Source organism: Chiloscyllium plagiosum, unplaced genomic scaffold (genome assembly GCF_037043375.1).
Source record: "Chiloscyllium plagiosum isolate Xiang-an unplaced genomic scaffold, Cpla_swu_hap1 HiC_scaffold_8, whole genome shotgun sequence".
Lineage (NCBI taxonomy): Eukaryota > Metazoa > Chordata > Chondrichthyes > Orectolobiformes > Hemiscylliidae > Chiloscyllium > Chiloscyllium plagiosum.
Window position 1 is genome coordinate 14,346,381 of NW_028270146.1, and position 21,302 is coordinate 14,367,682.

The 21,302-nt window shown below is 39.6% G+C and overlaps 1 protein-coding gene across 6 annotated transcripts in view; it reads left to right on the forward strand.

Moving 5' to 3' along the window:
• foxn3 (forkhead box N3) overlaps positions 1-21,302 on the forward strand; it is a 474,886-nt gene that overhangs the window by 107,385 nt on the left and 346,199 nt on the right. The gene's annotated exons all lie outside the window — the stretch shown is intronic.

A 21,302-nucleotide genomic window follows, 5' to 3' on the forward strand; every position in this document is an offset into this window, starting at 1 on the left:
GAATGTATTCAAGAGGCAGCTGGAGAGAGAGAGCATGTGGGACAAATGGGATCAAAGGTAAAGGGGAGAAAGCAGGATTAGGCTATTGATGATATTTAGCAGCCCTACAATAGAACCAGACAATCCCAAGTTGCAATCCGAGATATTAAAATATTAAACTTACTAGTAGCAACAAAAAACCTATATATCCACCAAACCCCTTCTTTTATTTAAGACATACCTAACTCTTTTTGAATAATATTGCATAATTGACACTTCAGCCTACTTATGTTGTGCATTTCAATGAGGGCTTTCCTTGTAGCTTATCAACATGGATATTGTCTGGGCGGGAAAAAATCCATAGAGGTCCCCAGACTGACCACCCTCCCAGAGAATGCTTGTTCTGGGTCAACTGTTAATTGCTTATGTATGCTTGAAAACTTCAGTTTTTATCAGTGCAAAACCAACAAGCCTATCATTTCAGCAGTATTCAAGGCCAGATAGCTAAAGGAAACTGAAGAGTTTTTCAACTGGAAGAATGTTTATTTTGAATAGACAGTGGGGCTGTTTTCACTTTTAGTTGCACATTTGCAAGTATGCTTCATATTGCTAAGGTTTTATAGGTTTTATATTAGTCATGAAGTCATAAAGATATATAGCATGGAAATAGACCCTTTGGTCCAATTCCTCCATGCCGACCAGATTGATCTTGTCGTATTTGCCAGCATTTGGCCCATATCCCTGTAAACCTTTCCTATTCACATACCCATCCAGATGCCTTTTAAATGTTGCAATTGTACCAGCCTCCACTACTACTTCTGGCAGCTCATTCCATATACGCACCACCATTGCATGAAAATGTTGGTCCTCCAGTCCTTTTTAAATCTTTCCCCTCTCACCTTAAACCCATGCGACCTAGTTCTGGGCTCCCCCACCTAGGGAAAAGACCTTGCCTATTTACCCAACCATGCCCCTCATGATTTTATAAAGCTCTATGAAGTCACTCTGCCTATTCAACCTCTCCCTACAGCTCAAACCCTTCAACCCTGGCAACATCCTTGTAAATCTTTCTGAACCCTTTCAAATTTTACAATATCCTTCTGCTAGGAGGGAGACCAGAATTGCATGCAATATTCCAACAGTGGCCTAACCAATGTCCTGTACAGCCGCAACATGACCTTCGAACTCCTACACTCAATGCCCTGATCAATACCAAACGCCGCCTTCACTATCTACCTGCGACTCCACTTTCAAGGAGCTATGAACCTGCACTTCAAGATCTCTTTGTTCAGCAGCTCCCACCAGGATCTTGGTAATCCAAATATTACTACCCTCGAGGACTTCATTTTTTAAAATTCCTGTATTCTCCTTTTAGAATCTCATCCTTTTCCCTTCCTGTGGTGACCAAACAAGTGGATGAGGGTCAATCAGTTGATGTGGTGTATATGGATTTCAGTAAGGCGTTTGATAAAGTTACTCATGGTGGACTATTACACAAAATATGGAGGCATGGGATTGAGGGTGATTTAGTGGTTTGGATCAGAAATTGGCCAGCTGAAAGAAGACAGAGGATGGTGGTTGATGGGAAATATTCATCCTAGAGATCAGTTACTCGTGGGGTACCGCAAGGATCTGTTTTGGGTCCACTGTTGTTATTTTTATAAATCACCTGGATGAGGGCATGGAAGGATGGCTTAGTAAATTTGCAGATGACACCAAGGTCGGTAGAGTTGTGGATAGTGATGAAGGATGTTGTAGGTTAGAGGGACATAGATAAGCTGCAGAGCTGGGCTAATAAGTAGCAAATGGAGTTTAATGCAGAAAAGTGTGAGGTGATTCACTCTGTAAGGAGTAATAGGAATGCAGAGTACTGGGCTAATGGTAAGGTTCTTGGTAGTGTAGATGAGCAGAGAGATCTTTGGTGTCCAGGTACATAGATCCCTCAAAGTTGCCACCTAGGTTGATAGGGCTGTTAAGAAGGCATACACTGTGTTAGCTTTTATTGGTGGAGGGATTGAATTTTGGAACGAGAGTATGCTGCACTGTACAAAAGTCTGGTGTGGCCACATTTGGAGTATTGCGTACTGTTCTGGTCACTGTATTGTAGGAAGGATGTGGAAGCTTGGAAAGGGTTCAGAGGGGATTTACTAGGATGTTGCCTGGTTTGGAGGGAAGGCCTTTCGCGGAAAGGCTGAGCGACTTGAGGCTATTTTTGTTGGAGTGAAGAAGGTTGAGAGGTGACTTAATTAAGACATGTAAGATAATCAGAGGGTTAGATAGGTTGGACAGTGAGAGCCTTTTTCTTTGGTGATGGCTAGTACGAGGGGACATAGCTTTAAATTGAGGGGTGATAGTTTCTTTGCTGAGTAGCAAGGGCGTGGGACACGTTGCCTGCAATAGTTGTAGACTTGCCAACTTTAAGAGCGTTTAAATGGTCATTGGATAGGCAAATGGATGAGAATGGAATAGTGTGGGTTAGCTGGGCTTTAAATTGGTTCCACAAGTTGGCACAACATCAAGGGCTGAAGAGCCTGTACTGTGCTGTAATGTTCTATGTCATTAGTTCCAATGTGTACAAAGGCCTCCTGTTGGTCCCTCTCCCCTTTGAGAATATTCTGCATTGTCTCTGATCCTGGCTCAAGGGAGGCAGCACACCATTCTGATTTCTTGCTGTTGGCTGCAGAAACACCTGTCAGTGCCACTGATTTGTGTCCCCTACCACAGTCAATCGCTTGGAACATGATGTTCCCCTCATTACATTAAAGCCAGTCTCAGTACCAGAATTTTTGCTGTTCTTACTACGTTCCCTGAGAGTCCATCACTCTCTCCAATTTCCAAAACAGGATACTAGTTTGAGATGGGAATACCCACAGGACACTCTTGGACGACCTGCCTCCCCCTCCTACCTTTCCTGCAGGTAACCCATCCTCTGATTGATTGATTATTTGCAGTTTTTCTCCCTTCCTCTAATTGCCATCCATCATGCCTCCTTGCTCCTTTAAGTTCCTCATTGCCTCTAACTGCCACTCCATCTGATCCATCTGATCTGACAGGATTCGCAATCAAACACACTGCAGACATAATCATCATGAAAACTCTCCCTAATCTCCCACATGTGACAGGAAGAGCACATTGCTCTGTTAAAGGCTATCTTTGCATCTTGACAATCTACAGACCAGAAAATAATAGTCTTGCGTCTCTTTTAAAAAAAACTGTTCCAGGCTAACTTAGTACCTATGTTTTATACTTTTAAAATTCAATCAAGCAACAGATCTCAATAAAACATATGTTATGACACTGGGTAAACCTCTCTGCTAAGTTCGACACAGAGAAGCTCACCTTGCTCTGTAGTCTGTTAAATTTTGAGAGGCAAAGATCCATCCTGTAGGTCACTATTTAAAGTAAAAATTAACAATTTTATTCTTTGGTAAGACCAACAGAGAATATTAAAGCAACAGCTATTTACAGCTCCTTTCTCTTAAACCTATCTTTTGCCTCCCACTCTACAATACTGGTCCGATTTTTTAAAAAAAAGACCCAATTAAGATTTACAAAAAATTAATCATGTTTCAAAACCAATTGGCTTTGTAGATTCTTCTTTGTAGATTCTTCTTTGTAGATTTTTTTCTCTGTAGACTTCTGTCCGTCTGTATTTTCCTCGGTCGCCTTTTCTTCGGTCTTCTGCATAGCATTTCTTATGAACAGCTTTTTCGATTCTCCTTTGTAGATTTTCCTCTGTATTTTGCTGGGTTGTCTCTTCGGTCTTCAGCACAACTTTTCTTTATGGGCTTTCAGAGAGCTATGCGGCCAGCAATCTGTACTTATTGGCACTCGTGGCTGTTCTCTCCCTAACTGTTCAAAATGTCAGGTTATATACCCCAAAACATCAGATTATTTCATTGGTTTTATGTCATCCCAAACAGTAAAATTCAAATTTGATTGTATTCTGGTATCTGGGGCACAATTTAAACTGGCTGAATTTGAATTTGGTTTTGTTCCATGGCAAAGCAACGCTGGTATTTGTTTCAACCAAATGTTACATTTTTAAATTGTTCAGGACACCGTGCTTTCAGTCCGTCCTTCCTAGCTTCCTCTCTCTTAAAGGTACATTACACACCTATACCTTCATAATCCTATAATCAAATAAGAACCCATTCTACTTGTTAATTTAGATTTACAAAGAAAAAGAACAGTAAAGTTATACTTAAAAACTATACACTTAGCTGGTTCTATACTGTGAACTCTCCCACACATTCCTCCAAGGTCATCTTTGAATTTAACTGTTTGTTTTCTTAGATGCACTCCGATGTCGAGAGATACTTGACCTCAAACAGCAAAGGTTGTAGCTGTACAGATTCACCGCTGTAGGTTTCTTGTTTTATTCTCTGACCATGTTGTCATTGCCTTTGTCTCTTCCTCCTTTTTAAACTGCCAATGTTTTGACCTATTTCTTAGAAGTTCTAAAACAATGCAACAGATTATAAAACAGTTATTATTACTCCTGGAATTCAAGGAAACTAGCTCCAACCCCTTTTTAAAAAAAGAAGCTCATGCAGCCACAATTCTTTCCCATCCTCCATCTTGCATTACCCAGGATGCTTTTCTTTGGATTTTCACATATTTGATAGCACTGCGATAACATGTGTTTCTTCAACATGAATTGGTTTTAATATACTTGAAGAATTTAGACCGTTATTTGTAGAAAGTGAACTTTCCTTATCTGTATTGGCTATAACGCGATACTAGCCCCATTAGTTTACATAAAGTGGCAATTGTGAGATTTTCTTAGTGAGATGGCACTAGAACGGATCCTTTTTGATTAAAACATTTGGAATTCATTGCACTTTTGTTAATTTTCAATTTGCTTTGTAGTCAAAGTTTGTCTCTTTCTGCTGGGATAGTTAAAATCTTTGCAATATTATTATTTGTCCTTTAAGCTAATCAGCCACAGGGGTCATCACTTTAGTTCAGCCTAAAACCAGTCATAGAGTTATATAACACAGAAACAGACCCTTCGGTCCGACCGGTCCATGCAAACATAATACCAAACTAAACTGGCCCCACCTGCCTGCTCCTGGCCCATATCTCTCCAAAGATGTCCGATCCATGTACTTATCCAAATATCTTCTAAGTATTGTATCTGTGCTCACGTCCACTACATACTCCGGAAGTTTATTCCACAAACTAATCACCCTCTGTGGTAAAACATTTGTCCCAGATGTCTTTTTGCAATCTCTGTCTCCTCTCATCTTTAAAAATGTGCCTGCTAGTCTTGAAATCCTCCATCCGAGCAGGAAAAAAACATCTACCATTAACCCTATCCATTCTCTTAATGATTTTCTACAACTCTATCAGGTCACCTCTCAACCTCCTATACTCCAGTGAGAAATGTCCCAGCCTATCCAGCCATTATCCAGCGTTTCTCTTCTGAACCCTCTCCTGTTTAATAATATCCTTCCTATAACTGGGCAACCAGAACTGGGCACAGTTCTCCAATACTCCAGAAGAGCCCTCACCAGTATCCTATGCATCCTCAACATAATGTCCTACCTCCAGTGTTCTGAGCAATGAAGACAAGTGTGCTAAATGCCTATCTATATTTGACGCAAACTTCAAAGCATTATGTGCCTGCACCCCTCGGGTCCTGTCTTCTGCAACACTACCTAGGTTCCTATTATTAATTGTATAAATCCTGCCCATTTGTACCAAAATGCAATACATAGTTCAATCTGGATAAACACAATTTGCCGTATTTCAGCCCATTTGATCAAGATCCCTTTGTAATCTTATATAACCATTTTCATTGTCTACTATGCTATCAGTTTGGGTGTCATCTGCAAGCTTACTAGCCATGCCTTCTATATTCTCATCCAAGTAATTTATATAAATAAGCAAGAAAAGAGGACCCAGAACTGATTCTTGTGAAACACAACTGATGACGAGCCTTCAGTCCGAATCTGAAATCCTGGTTTGTACATATCTAGCGGGGGTATTGGATAGCAATTTGATGAGACTGGTTTTATACTCTGAAGTTTAGAATAGTTAAGGTGATCTAATTGTAACGATGTTCTGAGCAGATGTAGTTGGGAAAGAAGTTGTTTCCCTTGGCTAGAGAATGAGAATGGAGGTGAGGGGTGGGGTATTTAGGAGGATTGTGAATCTTTGGAATTCTCCATCTTTGATGATATTATGACTTTGAGGTGTATTTTGTGCTAGTTTTTGTTTTGAAGAGAAGTTTTAAGGCAGAGTTATAGAAATAAAGTCTATTGAAAGCCAATAAACAGCTTGGAACAATAGGAACAGCCTGAATGGGTATGGTCAAGCTCCCACAGAACCAAGATTTTTGTTAGTTTTCTGTAGCAGCTGCTGCTGGGGAGTCAGCAGGGTTTGGAAGCTGCAAAACATCTTTCCGTGCTACACACGCACACAGTTTTCTTTTGATGTTTTTAGCTCCTGCTGCTGGAATTGCATGTGAGGCAATCTGTTTTTCTGAATTTGCCTTTCCTGAGGATGTGTTTGAGGTGTTACTGTTTGAAACAGTTAATTAGTAATGTTATTGTATTTATTATTGTGTTAAACATTTCAGTAGAGTTACAGCTAAGCCAATTCTTTTTCTCTTTTGATGTAGTGTATGAGTAAATTGTGTTTTGCTTAACGTTGAGTAGTTTTGCCAATCAATTCGCATCTGGAGTGCGACATCTTACACTTGTATTTAACTTAAGAAAATGTTAGGGTCTGGACTACCTTAATATATTTTGGTATTTGGTGTAGTCCATAACATTATCCCACAGAGCTATGGATGACCAATCATTGTTAATATTCAAGGATGTGATTAATAGATTTCTGGACACTGAAAGAATCTAAGATGTGGCAGGAAAGTGGAGTGGAGACTAAAATGAACCAATGCTTTACTCACTAGCAAAGTGGGCTTCAAGGGCCAAATGGCCTGCTCGTACTCCTATTGTTTTTCTATCTGGAGCAAACTCTAGCCACCCTCTTCAAATCTGGAAGGCCAGTGCCAAATTGTTGCCATCAATCTGGCTGAAACAGTTAATTAGGGCTGCCAAGATGTAACTCAATTGTCTTAATTACTTAACTACTGTGGATGTGCAGGACCATTGAGTTAATTGGTCCAATAATAAACCGTTCCTATTGCAACATTCTCTTAGTTTCAGATGTTTTTACCTCCCATATTTTGGAAAACTAGTTCCTATGTAGAGCACTGTATAAAAAGTGCCTAGATATCATCTTGAATTTTTTTTGTTTCACTAATCCAAATCTGTGCCTCTTGTCCTACACCTGCAATTTTACTGAAAATGTTTCTAACCTTTGACCAGTTTTTAGTTTTTTTAATATATAAGAATGCCGTAGAGAGCCCAGGGTTCTTTGGTTTTTTTGTTCACATTCAGGATCAACATCAGCATTGTTTCCAACGTATGCATGCCTCCCTCCAATATTAACCATTAACTAACCTCGCTGGACCAAATCATTTGCAGATATCACATTGGCATTTGTAGAAACTTGTGCACATTCTTCATTACTTCTGTTCAGTTGACTGCAAAATACTTAAATACAACATTTCCCAAAGTAGGGGTTAGGACCCCAAGCGAATTGGGAACTGGATTTTTAAAATTGCAGCAATGGCCACAATGGAACTCTGTTATGATAGCCTCTTCACTGCTTTACGATATCTTGAGCTCATGGATAGCTGCTGCATACATTTAATTTATTTTATTGTCATATTTTTTTAAAAAAGCAGATTCATCCAGATGTTGTCTGATATGGGCATTATACAATATGGTTTAGACATCCATAAATTTATGTTCTAATATTTTGGCAGTGTAGTTAAACCTTTATTGGTTTTCTAGTTGGGCCAGTCTAGAACCTCACTGTTATCGATTAATTAAGGCAATTATGTATAAATTAAAAATTGAAACTGTAAAAAATAAAATAATAACTAAAGGTTTGAAATATGGATTTTTTGAATGTAGTTAAATCAAAGTTGCATGCTACTTCAGATAATTTTGCAAATTAATTTTCATTATGGATTGATTTCATCTGCACTTTGTGTTGTCTGGTACTTATTAGGTCAGAGTATACAGCTGCAGATTGTGGTCCCGTGTTTGTGTATCTGTGTCCGAGCCAGGCAGCTTGGGTTCAAGTTCCCTCAGCTCCAGAGGTGTATTTTACATCTCTGAACTGGTTAATTTTAATACACCTACTGCAATGGCATTTCACTTCTCCACTCTGAAGCAATCGTATCATTCCAAACCCCTCTAATTCAGTCAGGTCACCATTCATAATGCTTAATAGTGAATTGAAACCTCCAGTTTTGTTTCCTTTTTACTTCCCTCACCTCATGCTGCACAAATCAATAACTTATTGATATATTTATTCATGGGATATGAGCTTTGCTGAGAAACATTTGTTGTTCATTCCTCATAGCACTTGAATTGAGCAGCCCGGTCATTTCAAAGGGAAGAACCAACCAAATTTTTGTGTCGCTGGAGTCACATAGGCTGGCTAAGCAAACATGGCAGCTTTCCTTTACTTACGGGTATGAGTGAATCAGATGGCGTTTTACAACAAAGACCCTTACTGAGGCTAACTTTATATTTCAGATTTATTAATTGAATTTGATCAGTTGCCATGGTGGAATTTGAACAGTGTGTTCATCTGGGTCTCTGGATTACAAATCCAGTGCCACAATGTTTATACATTGTTCCATTCCTTTGCTGTTTATTGGAGCTGGATACAGTGTAGTTGTGCTGCCACTTCTTAGAATTTGAGTTTTGTATATTGTTATAGCACTCACTGATTTTTTTTTTCATTCTTTATTTCATATATCAATGTTGGTTTGAAACTGGGGACAGTGAGCCAAAGGTGACTTTTGGACTTTGGGTAACAACTTCAGTTAAAAAGAAAACAGACCAAAGCTTTTGCTTGCTTGTGAGGCCAGGCTTGGAAGTTAATTGCAAGTTGGTTCCTGATCAAAATGTGTTCTCAACTGTTTGCTGTTGGAGAAGTGCGTCATGTCTAAACAGATAGAGGAAGTTGGCTATTAAAAAGGTCAATACTTGGGAATTAGTTCCAGCAAGTCCAGAAAGACCTTTCATACTCAAGTAAATGGCAGATGTTGAAAGGGACCTTGAGGTGGTTAGAGTTTGAATTAGGATTTTGAATGTGTGGCTGATGTTGGAGCATGAAGATTTGAAAGCTCTTTACCTAACCTCCCATAAGCAGCTCTTGGAAGTTCAGAGCGGAGAAAATGAAGACATAACATTACTGTTTTTATGTGGATGAATTGCAAAGGTGACCTTGATTGACATCTTCAGAAAATCAACAAAGAAACCATCATCTTTACTTGTGGAACAGTGCATCATGAAAGTTGTTTAAGTAATCTGGCCAGTTTTGCTATTTTATTTATTTAACTATCCCATAACTGTTTTCTGCTCCATTCAAGACAGAAAAACAAAGACTTTAGGTTTAAAGCACAGACCAGTTAGATTACCTTGTGATTAATTTTGCTGTACTAAAGTTATTGTATTATTTGTAAATTGCTAAGTCTTTGGTTTAAACTTCAAACTAGTCAAGAACTGATCATCCAAACTCTGGGGTTGGTTATTCATAAGGAAGTGATAGAATCAACTTCGAAGGTCTTTGAGGTTTTACTGTTTGTGAATACAGAGATAGAATGGCTCATTTTGGTTCAGCTGTCTGTCCCATTTTAGAACAGTATTAATATATAACTAGTGTTAAACTCACTATAGTTTTCGAATTGATCTTAATTTCAGTTCAGAATTCAAGTTGGTTTTACATCTCGAGCAATGATTGTGACTGTTGTAGTCCATTATTTCAGTTCCTACAGCTCACTGCAAGAGCTCCACTGAGTTGGCCCTAACTTTCCTTCTATCATTAAGTCAGCGGTCGCAATTTTCTCTCCAGATTGTACAATGTTCAGCACCCATATTCAGCATTGTCCATATGCAGCAACACCTAGGCAACATCCAGGCTTGGCTGCTAAGTGGAAAGCAACATCTTTGCCACACAAGTGTCAGTAAGCTTCGATCTCCTCTTGACTTTCAGTGACATTATATCATTGCCTGTTGACCAGAAACTGAACTGGGCTAATTGTTTAAATGCTATAACTGCAAGATCAAGTCAGCCACTAGGAATTCTGTGTTGGGGTACTCTTCCATTGTCTCCAATGCTTGTCCACCTTCTAAAAGTCACAAGTTATCTGGGGCATGCAGTTCCAGGATACAGCAGCCCACCTTTATCCTGGAACTTGCTGTTTGACAGCACTGTTGGTGTGCCTACACACTAAGACTTGCATGATGCTTATCACTGTAACACATACTACATGAGGAGTTATGGTTGGGTAATGTGTAGACCTAGGCAACAATACCCCACAAATGAACAAAAAAGAGCATTTGAGAAATTGCATCAGTAGTGTCTCTGTGCATCCTCTTGATTCAATGAGATGACCAATAGGATAGATGTTAAATTTCTTCTTGAAGCTAGGTGCACAAGCATTTCTATTGAACAGTCAACTTCTGTGGACTGTATTCACATAGCTGGAAATTGCTCCCCACCCCCCAAAAATTCCTTTGTTCCTGTTTTCTCAACTGTAAAATGGCCAATTGTCTGGGGAGGACCTCGGAACATTTAAAAGTAGTTCTGGAACGTCTTTAAAACTCAGCATTATAAACTTTAATAACTCCAAATTACTCAATGGTCACAAACTTGAGTCCTATCAACTAGTGATGTGGTTCCAACTACTTCATGGAATGTCATTTTATATGTGCCCAGCGATCTCTGGTTGCCCAGCCCCTGGCAGAAATTCACAGCCCTGAGCAAGTGTGCTACTCTAATCACTGGACACTGATGATTTCAGCACTGAGTGTGCTGGGAGACTGATCTATTAACTGCTTTATCCTCTGCCACACACTCCTCCAAAACAAGGAAAGAAACTGGTGTCATTGTTGAATGGTTAATGCGATAAAATGCAATTGCAGTTCCTTGTACTGTGACCAAACTATTTAGATAAGCACGCGTTACCACCTTATGGTGACATCTTAGGTACAAATCACTCCAAAAGCTTGTGATTTTAAATAAACCTGTTGGACTATAACCTGCTGTCATCTGACTTCTGACCTTGTTCAACACTGGCACCTCCAAGTCATGGTCCAAAGAACCATGTTCATCCATATAATAGTTCAAAAAAGTATCAAGAACATGCTTGGGTTGGGCAGCCATGAGTTTGAAGCTCATTAATACTCTATTTGCACATTTAGTTAATTTCTCTCCATGTTTGCATTTCACTTTCTGAATTATCTCCTTCGAGCAATTTTATTTTTCCTTGAAAATCTATTAAGAATAAGTTAGGAGTTCAAAGATGATTTGATTGCTGCTTACAAAAATAGTTCTGATTTAGTTTTAAGTTCTGATGATAGAAACCCCAAATTTTGTTTCATTGGGGCAAATGGCAAGCAAGAACACACACAGCGAGAGCACAGAACCAGTCCAGAAGTCACATTGAAAATAAGCAAGCTTCAAGCAACAGTAAATATTCAAACAATTTTTCTATATCCCCATCCCTCAAAATCCCTCAATCCAATCCCAAAGAACAAATGGCAAAACATTCTACAATAAAAGCAATTTATTATTTTCAATAAACTTGCCAACAAAAAGATGGCACTTGCATAACAAATGAGAATTGTCAGAGAGGCACTAGTTAAATTCTGCACAGAAGAGGATGGTTCCCATACTACTTGAGCAATAAGAGCAGTCATCTGTGCAGTTTGTCAATAAGTGTGAACTGGACAGATGATTAATATGATAGGTACTTCAGGTATCGTGAAGTAATCTCAAGGAGCTCTCTTTTCTGGGAGGCTTTGCCTTGTGGTTAGATTTCTCTTCCAGTTGACTGGCTTGGATAGCATCCATGATGGGATAATTTGTGCATCGTCTTTTCCAGTTCCGTGGCCTGTGTCATTACTGTTTTCAAAAATGTAAACTGTATCAAAATTATAATGACATATTAAGATATCTAAAATATCGTTAATTATTCATTTGGGTAGTCATGGTTTGGAGGTGCCAGTGTTGGACTGGGGTGTACAAAGTTAAAAATTACCACCAGGTAATAGTCCAACAGGTTTATTTGGAAGCATTAGTTTTCTCTGTGTATTCTTGCTTGCCACTTGCCCCAATGAAACAAAATTTGGGGTTTCTGTCATCAGAACTTTAACCCTATTATTGTAAGCAGTAATCAAATCATCTTGGAACTCCTGATGTGTACTTTAGATATTTTCGAGGGAAAATAAAACTGCTCGAAAGGGAATAATTCAGAAAGTGAAATGCAAACATTTGTAACAACCACCTGATGAAGGAGCAGTATTCCAAAAGCTAGTGCTTCCAAATAAACCTATTGGACTATAACCTGGTACTGTGTGATTTTTAACTTAACTTTATTTGGGAACTGTTACACTGTTCCAACTCCAGTATGGCTGACCAACCCAAGCATGTACTTGATACTTTTTGAAGTATTACATGGATGAACATGATTCTTTGGACTATGATTTGGAGGTGCCAGTGTTGGACAAGGTCAGCAGTCCGATGACACCACATTATGGTCCAACAGGCTTATTTGGAATCTCAAGCTTTTGGAGTGACTTTTATCTAAGATGTCACCATAAGAAGGCAGACATTGTAAAATCTTTTCACTTGACGAAGGGGCAACACTCAAAGCTTGTGATTTCAAAAAAAAACCTGTTGGCCTAACACCTCGTGTTGGCTGACTTCTGTTTTTGAACCACAGCAGTCTTGACCATAAAATGAAATTAGAACAGGTTGTGTTCCAACGCTTACCGGAAAATGGTAAAATACGTAACTTATTCAATTCCCCTTCATGTTTGAGTAAAATATATAAATGTTTATTTATAGAGTGATAGATTTCCTATTCACGAACTTATCCAATTGTCTTTTAAATTTTGAAACTGTACCTGCATCCACCACTTCCTGACAGTTCATTCCACGTATGAACCACCCTCTGTGTGGGAAAACATAGTCACTGAGGTCCCTTTTTGTAAATCTTTCTCTTCTCACCTGAGAAAAATATGCCCCCTACTTTCAAACTTGCCCCATACGAGGGAAAAGTCCTTGGCTATTCATTTTGTGTATGCCCCTAATGACTTTATAAACCTCCTATAAGGTCACCCATCAACCTCCGGTGCTCAAGTCCTAGCCTATCTTTATAACCCTCCAGTTTCAAAATCCTGGTAATTGTTTTCTGAGCCCTCTCCAATTTAATAATATCCTTCCTCTATCATGGAGACCAGAACTGCGTACACTACGAAAGTGCCATCACCAACATCCTGTACAACCTATTTGGATTTGTTTTCTCTTTGAAGAAGCCAACTTGAAAGGTCAAATGGGTGAACCTTTAACAAAACTCTATTTGGCTCTTACAGAAAATTTTGTGCTGTACCACAAGGATCTGTTTTGGCTCCACTGCTGTTGGTCATTTTTATAAATGACCTGAATGAGGGCGTAGAAGGATAGGTTAGTAAATTTGCAGATGACACTGAGGTTGGTGGAGTTGTGGAGAGTATGGAAGGATGTTGCAGGTTACAGCGAGGCATAGATGAGCTGGCTTGAGAGGTAGCAAATGGAGTTTAATGAAGAAAAATGTGAGGTGATTGAAGAAGGTGCAGAAGCCTGAACACACACGCACACACACGTTTTTGTTTTTGCTGCTGTTCACCTATTATTTACTATCTATGCTACCTAACTCTGTGATCTGCCTGTATTGCTTCCAAGACAAAGCTTTCCACTGTGTCTCGGTACACGTGACAATATATTCAATTCAGTTCAATAGGGTGGCACGGTGGCTCAGTGGTTAGCACTGCTGCCTCACAGTGCCAGGGACCCAGATTTGATTCCAGCCTTGGGTGACTGTGTAAACTGCTCACATTCTCGCCGTATCTGTGTGGGTTTCCTCGGGGTGCTCAGTTTTCCTCCCACAGTCCAAAGATGTGCAGGTCAGGTGAATTGGCCATTCTAAATTGCCGATAGTGTTAGGTATATTAGTCAGAGGGAAATTGCTCTGGGTTACTCTTCGGAGGGTCGGTGTGGATTTGTTGGACCGAAGGGCCTGTTCCCAAATTGTAGGGAATCTAATCTAATTCAATTCACTTTGGAAGGAGCAGCAGGAATACAGAATTCTGGGGTAGTAGTAAGATTCTTGGTAGTGTGGATGAGCAGAGAGGTCTAGGTGTCCATGTGCACAGATCCCTGAAAATTGCCATGCAGGTTGGTAGTGTTATTAAGAAGGCTATGGTGCGTTAACTTTTATTGGTGGAGGGATTGCGTTTTCGAGCTATGAGGTCATGTTGCAGCTGTACAAAACTCTGCGGCTGCACTAGGAGTATTGCATACAGTTGTGGTGCCGCATTATAGGAAGGATGTGGAAGCTTTGGAAAGGGTGCAGAGGAGATTTACCAGGATGTTATCTGGAATGGAGGGAAGGTCGTGTGATAGGCTGAGGGACTTGAGGCTGTTTTTGTTAGAGAAAGAGGTTGAGAGATGACTTGATAAAGACATATAAGATGATCAGAGGATCATATAGGCTGGACGTTGAGAGCCTTTTTCCTTGAATGGTGATGGCTAGCATGCAGGGATATAGCTTTAAATTGAAGGGTGAAAGATGTCAGAGGTAGGTTCTTTACTCAAAGTAGTAAGCGTGTGGAATGCCCTGACTGCAACAGTAGTAGACTTGCCAACTTTAAGGGCATTTAAATGATCATTGGATAAACATATGGATGATAATGGAATAATGTAGGTTAGATGAGCTTCAGATTGGTTGCACAGGTCGGTGCAACATAGAGGGCTGAAGGGCCTGTACTGTGCTGTAATGTTCTATATTCTGTATATTGTATTCTATTGCAGAGGGAAGTTACAGTTTAAGTTGAATGAAGAACTCTCACTGTATTTTTAGACTGAACCTCTCTCATTGGTTTCTACAATTTTCTCACTGAGAAAATGTAACAAGGAATGTTGTAGATTTCGTCCATTTTATATCTAATTATTTTTCTAAGAATAGTTGCTGCAATTACATAGCCAAATAGGACGCTAAATTTCTAATCATATCCCACAAAAAGTAATCATATCCCACAAAAAGTAAAAGCACCTGTTTTGCTGCTGTTGGCTGAGGAATAAGTGATAGCTAGCATGCTGCAAGAGTGCCCTGCTCCTCTTTGGATTATGCTGTGGAAACTTTGTAGCCAACCGAGCAACTTATTGCTATCTCAGTCAGATGATTTTCAAAGCAGAGTTGTCAATCTAGGTTTGCTTGGGCAGAACCTGTAGCTTACAGGGAACACATGCTATCTATTGAGCCTCAAAAGCAATAAGTAGGAAATCTGATACAAAGTGAGTTGGAAAGATTCGAATATTAGAAGCTGAAGCAGGAACCGAAGATACAATAGTGTAAAAAATGCAGATAGGATGAGAGGCTTGCTAGGAGATCAAGACGAGGGGAGATGTGATGGAAACTAGCAGTTGAAGGGTGCTAATATTTCAATGATTTTTGTTAGTAAAGAGAACACTGATGATTCAGTATTACACTCCTATGTATCTGTTGTTGAAACCCACAATACGCAGGACAATTTAAAAAATATGTGCAAACTGCTTGAACTGGTTGTTTGAAAGTTTGAATAAAAAAGGCATTATCGCGCAGAAAAAAATACAGTAACATAATTGAGTTAGAGTTTTTTTAGTCCTTGAGATGCAAGAAAGGAAGCTTTATAATTTCACCTTGCCAGTGAGTTTGAAGGTTCAAAATTAGCATCAAAAAGTGCATCAAAGCTACATTATGACTTAGAGAAATGCAAAAGTATTGAAACAACAAAAATCAGTCCAACTGACACTGGTTTGTGTAAAATGTCCAGGTAGCTGTAAATGGCTGTGAGACACCAGTTCACAGCCCAGTGAATTCGGACACTCCACCTGACAGGAAAAAGTTACTCGGAAGATTAATTCAGTCAGGGTTGTATCCTGGCTTAATTTCTCTTGCTCACCAACTTAACTCATTCCAATGCACTATATTTCTCAATTCCTAATTTGGAACTTTCAGTTCCCCATAGACAATGGAATGGCAATTAATGAAACACTGGCTCTGTTTTTCTCTTCGGAGAAAGTGAGGACTGCAGATGCTGGAGATCAAAGAGTGTGTGGTGCTGGAAAAGCACAGCAGGTCGAGCAGGAGAATCGACGTTTCGGGCATTAGCCCTTCATCCTGCTTCTCGGATACTGCCTGACCTGCTGTGCTTTTCCAGCACCATGCTCTCGACTCTGTTTTTCTCTTTTCACAGTTCATGCTTGACCTGAGTATTTCCAATATTACTTTCTTTTTCACCATCTGCATGTTCTACTCTCTAATAGAGTGCAAAAACTCAGGCACTAGGGCAGTATTGTACTCTCTTGTCCACCTTTTTATTTGATATTTGTCCTCTTCCTTTTCTTTTACATGCCTCTGACCCTTGTCTTTCTCCTCCCTCTCTTTATCTTTCTTCCTTACACCGCAATCAAATAAAAAAAAGGCTGTCATACCGAAGAATGCAAAGTTGTTTATTTGATTTGGGGTAAAGTTTGTTCTCACTGGGAAGCTTTGTTGACAGATTGAACGTTACACCAACCCATTTATAAAATGCTACTGGGGGGGTTTATGAATGGGTTATTAAGTGGTATATGGTCAGTATTTGAATTTTCATAGCATGTATTTAACCTAAAAATGTGTACAAGTTCTTTCTCCGAAGCTGATGGTGATGTTCTTTTCTAAACAATGGCCATGCATTTTGCTGGAACTACTTTCCAGCTGCTTTTAAGCTTATAAATTGTATATAATGTATATCATATAGTACTGGCAAATTTACAGCTGTTTAATCTGAAAAGATCAAATTTGAATTTGCAGCCATGTAAAACCTGCTGTGTACAGATTTTTAGTTCAATGGCATCTGCTGTCATGCAGAAGCTTGCTAGTTGCTAAGCAACTATACAGGAGAAGAATTATTGGATTTTTCTGCCACTGAGATGGAAATCGCTCAGTGATAGTTTTAGAATGATCGATGTCTGACAATATGTCGTGTGTCTGGCTAGTTGCCGTTGAGGAGATGGGATGCAGGGCAATGGGAATGAGGGGATGATTCATGGTGCATGACCCACTCATGTATGTATGTGAACTTTAATGATGTCATGTTGCTTGCTGAGAAGATTAGTTAGTGTGCTGAACACCCTTTCAATGGCAAGTGTTTAATCAGTCTGTTATTGAACCTATTATTTCTGTTGGCAACCAACCAAGTAGTTTGGTGATTGAGAAGTCTTACTGTGTCAGTGTTCACCATGTTTTTTTTTGAGAATCGTTGACTGTATCTGAGAAAAGACAATTGAATTAATTGCATTGTACATTTATGATTCCAGTCAACAAGCTGGCTGCATTTTGTGTTCAGTTAGCTTATGTCAGTCATAAAGGCCCTCCAGTTTCAATCAAGACTTTTGAACTAATGGTGGGAAGTGGTGGATGAACAGTGAATGGGAGGGAATTAGCCAGGGTTATTACTACACTGACCCGTGCCATAAAGTCTTGTGTGGAGATTGATTCATAGCAGAATTAGGCTTGGCAGTTGTACTCCCAAGACTGAATTGCTTCCTGATTTGAGGTAGGATTACTCAGGAAGAATGGCCACTTAAGACAAGTGAGGGATACAAATCATTGGCTAGTGTCTTCCACTTGGTTGTACTTATTTTAATGTGAGGAAAGTTGTTAGCTAGTGAGCATGGAAGCTAAAAAAGTCTTGCTTTGAAAGGTGTGGGAAAATAAAATGTTTCAATTTATAAAAAGGTAAAATGTTAATAAAACTACCTTCTAATGCATTTTTTTGAGTCTTGACATTCAAGGGTGAGCTAAAATCCACCCCCTCCCCCAAAAAAAGCACATTTAAAATCTCATGGAGTACTTCAAAAAAATTAAGTTATGAGCATGTTTCACGAGTAGATTATATTTGCTTATTTTTCTGTTCAAGAGTACAGTAAAGTTTGGGATCTTTTGTGCCTTCAGTTGGTACCAGACTGCTGCTTCTGCTTTTCTACCAAATAATATACAGTTGGAAATTCATTGTTTTCAACATGTGAGAACATTTTTACCAAGCCAATTGAAAGTTGCATATTTGAGGACTATTCCAAAGAACCAGTATTAGAGCTAAAAAAAAAACTCCACAAGAATCTCTTTTTTTCCAATATGTCCTTGAATCCAAATGATGCACATCTGATGTTGCAAAAGGAGGCTGGAGAGGAAACAGTGAAGCATCAAGTTGTGCCAAATGACAAATATTCCATCCCTTTTAGGGAAAAGGAATTAGAAAATAGTTTGTCTCTGAAAGGAGGACCATCTAGGGGAGGCTCTGGCTTAGTGCTAGGTTATTAATCTGCGGTCCCAGATTTGAATTTCGCTATGGCAGGTAGTGAAATTTGAATTCAATTTTAAAAAAAATCTGGAATTAAGGGTCTGAGGTTGCCTGTACTGATCGTTCAGAGGGCAAAAAAAGTCTACTCATGTTCTTTAGGGAAAGTAGCTGCTGTCCTTATCTGGTCTGGCCCACAGCATTGGTTGACTCGTAACTGCCCTCTGGGCAATTAAGAATGGGCAATAAATGCTGATTTAGCCAGCAATACCTACGTCCCATGAATGAATGTTTCAAAAAATTTGAAGTAAATGTTTGCAATTCAGAGTAATCCGTTAGTTCATTAAACTCCACAAGCTACTTAGTGATGTGATATTGGTATTGAGATGTGGGCTATATTTGACTTATTTAAAATTTAGGGGATATCAATGTGTAGATAAAGGGAATGAAGTAATTGCTGTTTTTGACTTAAGTTTTTCTCCGGAGTTTGGTAAAATGATGTAAGAAATGGAAATTAAGATAATGATGAAAGAAGTGTGTACCTGTATAGATAGAGATGGTTCAGGAAGAGAAGATGATGGAGTTAGGGAGGCAGGGTGAAGTTGTTTGTGTCTAAGGCTAATAGTTGGAGATTCTTGATCAGGGGAGTTGAGGGTTATGGGGAAAGGGCAAGAAAGTGGACATTTGGAGTTTTGGATGGATCTTTGAATGGCAGAGGAGCCTTAAGGGCCAAATGGCCTACACCTGTTCCAATTTCATTTTAGATTACATTACAGCGTGGAAACAGGCCCTTCGGCCCAACAAGTCCACACCAATCCGCCGAAGTGCAACCCACCCATGCCCCTACATTTACCCCTTGCCTAACACTATGGGCAATTTAGCATGGCCAATTCACCTGACCTGCACATCTTTTGGACTGTGGGAGGAAACCGGAGGAAACCCACGCAGACACAGGGAGAATGTGCAAACCTGGGACTCAGGCGCTGTTAAGCAGCAGTGCTAACCACTGGGCCACCATGCCGCCCACAATAGATGTGAAGCTGGAAAAGCACAGCAGGTCTGACAGCATCCGTGGAGCAGGAAAGTCAACGTTTCAGCCTGCTCCTCTGATCCTGTCTGACCTGCTGTGCTTTTCCAGCTTCACATCAATTGAAACTTGCTTCCAGCATCTGCAGTCCTTTCTGTCTCCCAGTTCTTATGGTCTTAAGAATGAATGTAGGCAATAGCGTGTTTCAAACATTTGTGCTTGAAGGACTCGGGTTTTCCATTTTATAAATATTAGCATGCGTAATTAGAGGATTTTATTTAATAAAGTTAAAGAACACCAATTAGAGTGGTGTATTACAGATCATCAGCTCAGCATAGCAGAGACAGCAGCTGGATGGCAGTACAAAGGAACACATTGTATTGGTAACAAATAGTGTCTGGGAATGTAAGTCAAAAGGCTTTTTGCAGAATATGGTCAAACATCTAAGGTTGTGGAGAAATGAGACTGCAGATAGAAAAAGCTGCAGTGGGATTCTAGATTTTCAGGTATTACAATCAAATGATGAACTTGTGTACTATATTTCCTGTATCCAGTTCCCCTTGGGAAGGTGGAACTCCTGCAGTCCTTGGGGTGGAGGGATACCTGTGGTGCTGTTGGGGGGGTAGTGTTCCAAGATTTTATCACAGCAACTAAGAAAGAACAGTGATAAAGTTCCAAGTCAGGATGGTATGTGGGTTTATGGAGAGAGGTGTGAGGAACTTGTAGCTGATAGTGTTGTGATGCATCGTGACTTGTCCTTTGTCGGTGGTAGAGGTCAGACATTTGGAATTTCCGGGGGGCATGCATGTACCCTGTGTTACTTAGGCATGTTTTCAGAAAAATAGTCTGTTCAGTAAGCCTGTTAGCCATTAGATATTCTGTACTTTTTATAGGCAATGAGACCCAATGTTTCACTCTCTTGAGACACTTGATTCCAGAGGCATGGTGCTGCATTCACAGTGATGCATAAATGAACAGCCCTGGACCAGTAGGTCTGATTTGAAGATTGAGATTTCTTTTCACAGTCTCAACTGAGGATCTCTTATATTACACTATAATAGAAATGAAAATATACAACACTATTCTTATTTGCAGTACACAGATGGTCTTAGGTTTCAACTGTTAACAGACGCACAATTTTCATAAACTGTAATCTAGCAGCATTGTATCTGTAACAGTACTGTGAATATATCTAAACCCCAAGGATTCCAGCAGTACAACGTGGCGGCTTATCACCTTCTCGAGGGACCTTTGGTATGGACAATAAATGCTAGGCTAGCCAGTGACGTTTTCATCTCATGAATAAATTTTAGAAATACTCAGTGCAGACTCTGTGAATGTTTGTCGCTTGTTTATCATTGATATATCAATGGAGCAATAACAAGTACAACACAGGAGGTTTCAGTCTTTGCTATGGATTGTAATGTTTGTTTTCTATCACTATCTGTTCCTTGGAACAATGATATACCTGAATCTCTGCCAGGAGAGCATTCCCTCACAGCTGCAATGCAGTGTCAACCCAGAGACTTGTGCTCTCAACCGTGCCACCGCTGATACTATTTGGTAAGATATGTTGTGAGTGCTCAGATCACAAGATGTCCTGACCACATGCCTGTTTACAAAGGCGCATTCTGAAATCTGGCTATAGGTTTTGAGGGCACTTTATAAAGGAATGGTCGCTGCCTGACAGTGAAGTGCATGATATTCACTTGAGATGATTTATGTCATAATTACTAGAGAGTTTACATTAATTTGATGTAAATTAGTATGATCCATACTGAGCGTTTATTTTTGCTGCATCTTAAAAGCAACATCTGTTTGTACAGCATTAAATTGCC